Source organism: Bidens hawaiensis, unplaced genomic scaffold (assembly GCF_021521415.1).
Source record: "Bidens hawaiensis isolate Kalapana, Puna unplaced genomic scaffold, B.hawaiensis_p1.1 tig00025458_1, whole genome shotgun sequence".
NCBI lineage: Eukaryota > Viridiplantae > Streptophyta > Magnoliopsida > Asterales > Asteraceae > Bidens > Bidens hawaiensis.
Window position 1 is genome coordinate 327,152 of NW_027494072.1, and position 5,301 is coordinate 332,452.

General features: G+C 35.0%; 1 pseudogene; it reads left to right on the forward strand.

The window, feature by feature from the left end:
* The first annotated feature begins 330 nt into the window (after window positions 1-330).
* On the forward strand, window positions 331-5,147 carry LOC143571676 (V-type proton ATPase subunit a3-like; annotated as a pseudogene).
* Window positions 5,148-5,301: the final 154 nt, after the last annotated feature.

The following is a 5,301-nucleotide window of genomic DNA, read 5'->3' on the forward strand; positions in this document are numbered from 1 at the left end:
TGTCTATAATTAGATTTAAAATACACGTACACTAACCTCAAAAACTATTTTAGATGCTTATTTTCCATGTGTTGACAGAGAAAATAGAAATCAGGCTAAATGACACCGTTTGGAGTGACAAACCAACTTATATTATTTCTTTCATTCCATGCCCGGAGAAACAAAGATTCGGTACATCACGTAAGACCAGCGAATCAACAGAAGGAATATAAATCATAATTACTCGAAACCAACCATATATCCTCCATACCACATTATCATCATCTTACATTCTTAGAATTTAATATTATCATTCATTCGAGTGAGAGTAACAAATTGATCCCAACCGCGATGGATCTATTTCGTTCAGAGCCAATGCAATTAGCTCGTGTCATAATTCCCATGGAATCCGCTCATCGAGCCATTTCGTACCTCGGTGAACTCGGCCTTTTCCAATTTAAAGATGTATGTTATTATACGCGTCATTGTTATATTTAGAGTATTATTCTGGCAATGATGCATGATGTGTGTCTAATAACCATATAAATATGACCCTCACAACTAAGCTTTAATATTAAAACGAAAATCCTAAAACCACACACAACCGGCAAGTGTACCGATCGCAAGTAGTATAGACTTAGGAAGTCCGAGTATCGAACATGTGGACACGTCAGAACGCTAAAGATCACTAACCCTAGACAAGACCTACCTTAGAATAATAATTATATTGATTTTTGATTTTTAAATACTTAACTGAACTAACTAGACTGACTGACAAAACTTACCAAAAATAGAAAACTTAACGGAAAACTAACTGAGTTAACTTAGGATGGAGAAAACGTCTACCTAGGTCTGAATCAAATTGTAGGTCTAACAATCTAATGGATTGAATGATATCTAGACACCGGTCCCTAAAGATGGCACGACTAAGGATCACTCGGGCTCACTGGTTTACCTCTCGGTCTCACACAACAAACCCTAACTACTCAAAATCGGCTAAAACGACCAAACCGGGAAACAATTGCTAACGTGTTCTAATGAAGGATCACCTCTCGGTCTCACCAACACTCGACCCTAATGGTAATGAATACTACACAACCAAGGATAGAGGAACAATTCAACTTAAACCAAAATAGATCAACTAGTCGCTCAAAATTCCTAAACCTGACAAGAAACGAACTCGCTCTCACGCAATCCTTATTCTAGCATGCAAAGGCAATGAGACAACCCTAACTTCCTATCACCTCTCGGTCTCAAGGAAGGTGTTTAACTGCTGTACTTAATCCAAATAATCACGCAACAAAACCCTACGGTTGTTCCTACCGCAAACAAACCCTAAACACAAAGTCTAGAATCAAACAATGCACCGATGGATCAACACAAAACTAATCAATCAACACACGAGGTTTATGCAGTGAATCACCAAAATTTCCAGCCCTTAAACACAACCTATTTCATGTCTAAATCAAACTTTACAATAGCAATTCTTGTGTCTTCTTCCTTCCCTAGCCGCTACACGATCAAACCCTAGCTCTAAAAAACTTTTTCTCTTTTTCTTCCTTTCCTACTTCTGCCGATCGGAACCTGTTCACAGCCCTAGGGTTTTTATTTTTTTTATATAATATAATATGGTCTTGGGCCTCCATGATGCATACGGGTCGGGCCTTGAGTTGTTTACCGTGAAAACGTATGCGTAAAATGCTCGTAGAATGCTCGAAAAGTCCCAGTTTCTTCCTTTCTTTTACCCAAAACCTACAAGATTAATAAATGTATGTAAAACCTATCTAAAACGAGTTAAAACATATAAAATATAATATAATACGTAGATAAAACGTGCGGAAAATACGAGTGTTTTACAACACATCAATGCATGTATTGTATATTTGTACATGTTCATGCATGGGCATTGTAAATTTGTGATTATTTAATGACTGATCTAGTGATCTAATATGGCTAGTATTGAATATTCATAGATCAGTAATTTTTGTGTGATTATGTTTTGGACTGAATTTAGATGATGATCATTAATTTTTTCAAATTTTTATTAGTTTGTACATCCTGCTGCTTTGATCTTTGGTAATTAATTTTGGAAAGTAGTGGAAATTATGTGTTTTGATGATTCTGTAGTAAATTTTGTAACAATGGTGGCTTAGAAAGTGACAACAGTAGGTAACATGAATATATGATTTGATTATATATTATTAGCAAATATGGACTGTCTTCGACCCCATACAGGGCTCAGTCAACATCTAGGGCATGGTCTCGAAAATACAAGAACTTTTTTTTATAAAAATCTTTTATATGTATTTGAAAAAAATTAACCTTAGATTATGAGAGTATGATGCTCCAAAAACAAAAAGGCCCGAAAATGTTATTGCTACAGTAAGTCAATAACTTTGTTTTGTTTATTTATATTACAATTATCATTGATCTTTTTGGATATATATATAATACACACACACATACATAAGGCCCATTTTTTAGTACTCGTCTTGGCCACTCGAATTCTCAAAGACGGCCCTGTAGCAAATCCTTGGAGTACCGTTACAAATGCAAATATGCTATTTGGTTCCTTCTGTTGATAATCACAATAAGTTTTGTTTATATGTTATTATTCTTAATACTATATGTTCTTACATTTTTTTTTCTTTCTTTTATGTGCATAGCTCAACATGGGAAAGAGCCCATTTCAGAGAACATATGCTACTCAGGTCTGTTCACCGATTCCTACATGCCTATTTTCAACTGTCATTGATGAACTCAATTAGGATAAGAATTTGTTACAATTAATAAACTTTGCAGATTAAAAGGTGTGGTGAGATGGCACGCAAGCTGCGTTTTTTCAAGGATCAAATGTATAAGGCAGGTGTTTCTTCGTCGAAGTCGTCATATGGTTCAGTTATTACTTTAGATGAACTAGAGGTGAATAAACATATTATCACGCATTTAATGATTATCTTCATGCAGCATGTGTCATTACTTACTGTTATCTTTTTTGTCAACTATTAGATCAAACTTGGAGAACTTGAATCCGAGTTGATAGAGATGAATGCAAACTCTGAAAAGCTAGAGCACGCTTATGATGAACTTCTAGAATATAGGATTGTTTTAAAGAAGGTAGGAACCGGTACGATACTAATCGCTTGTATTTTCCAAGTTCATAAATGGTAATTTTATTACTATTATACAGATGGGTGAGGTTTTCAATTATGCTCAAAAGAAAGCTACAGCTCAGCAGAGAGAACAAGATCATCGACGTGTTGAAGGATCACTTGACACTCCTCTACTACTAGACCAAGTAACTCATTTGCTACCAGATGCTACATGTTTGTTTGTTACTCTTGAATGTTGTATACTTTGTGAGTTTGTGATACTATATGTATTGTTTCTCTCTTTATGTTGTTTTACAGGAAATGACAACTAATTCGTCAAAGCAAATTAAGCTCGGGTATGTCAGTGGTTTGGTCCCAAGAGATAAATCAATGGCTTTTGAAAGAATTCTGTTTCGTGCAACTAGAGGCAATGTGTTCTTAAAGCAAGAGTCAACTGTAGAGGCTGTAGTTGATCCTGTGTCCGGACAAAAGGTTATCCGCATATTCATTCATTATCACTCTTTATAATAAATTCTCAAATAAATGTCTTATCTTTAATCTTTGTCTTTTATGTGAAATAAATACTTTACAGGTGGAGAAAAATGTTTTCATAGTCTTCCATTTTGGAGAAAGGGCGAAAAGTAAGGTCCTGAAAATATGTGATGCGTTTGGAGCAAATCGTTATCCTTTTACTGATGATGTAGGGAAACAACATCAGATGCTTGCAGAGGTATGCAAATTGCAATTAGTGTACTAATTCTTGTTACTTTTGTTTGATTTATATGATTTCAGATGCACTTAATTAGCTTCATTATAAAATCTTGCTTTCAACTTATAGGTGGCTGGAAAACTTTCAGAGCTGAAAACCACTATTGATGTTGGACAACATCACTGGGCCAGTGTAGTACAATCTATTAGTCACCAGTTTGAACAGTGGAAAAATATGGTAAATTTCACTAACTTAAATCATATTATATACTAAACAACTGCCATTAATTAGCTTTGTTCAATCACCAATATGTTTTATAAACTTGTGTTTTTTCATAGGTCAAGAAAGAGAAATCGATTCATCACACTTTGAATATGCTTAGTTTTGATGTTACAAAAAAGTGCCTTGTGGCAGAAGGCTGGTGTCCTATTTCCGCTACAAATCAGATTCAGAAGACGTTGTTACAGAAACGATCGATAGTAACTCACAAATAGGGGCCATATTCAAGATTTTGCATACTAAGGAACAACCGCCTACTTATTTCTGCACAAACAAATTTACTACCGCATTTCAAGAAATTGTAGATGCTTATGGGTAAGCATCTGTATAATAAATATATCATCATTTAATGAAAACTTAACTACCCTCCAAATATTTCCAGGGTGGCGCGATATCAAGAAGCAAATCCTGGTGTATACACGGTTATTACTTTTCCGTTCCTATTTGCTGTCATGTTTGGGGATTGGGGACATGGCATTTGCCTGTTTCTTGCGACACTAATTCTTATTCTGAGGGGAAAAACATACTCTAGTCGGGTATTTTCTATATACGCGTTTATTAAATTTTGCATTTGTATTTTGGTGTGTTTTAACTTTTAGCATTCGATATATTGACAATATTCTTTTGTGGCGACAGAAACTAGGAGATATTATGGAAATGGCATTCAGTGGTCGTTATGTTATCATAATGATGTCGATTTTCTCAATATACGCGGGATTCATTCATAACGAGTTCTTTTCTGTCCCGTTTGAACTTTTAGGCCTTCTGCTTATGCCTGTCGGGATGCCTCCTGCGAGTAAGGATTTGAAACATCAATCTAGATGCCAATTTCAACCCACCTTTTTCATATTTAATGAATATGAAATTATAAATCATCTTCCACTTGGTGCAGGGATGCGACTACGATCGGATTGATCAAGGTGCGAAACACATATCCATTTGGTGTAGATCCTGTATGGCACGGGTCCCGCAGTGAATTACCGTTTCTCAACTCATTGAAGATGAAAATGTCAATCTTACTTGGAGTAGCTCAGATGAATCTTGGAATCATTATGAGCTATTATAATGCTAAGTTTTTTTCGAAATGACATAGACGTCTTGTAAGCTACATGATAATAATAATAATAATAATAACAATAATTATTATTATTATTATTGTTATTATTTTGTTTATGTTCATTGATGGAAATCTAATAAAGAATAATGAATATGCATTAACTTCAGGTACCAATTCATCCCCAC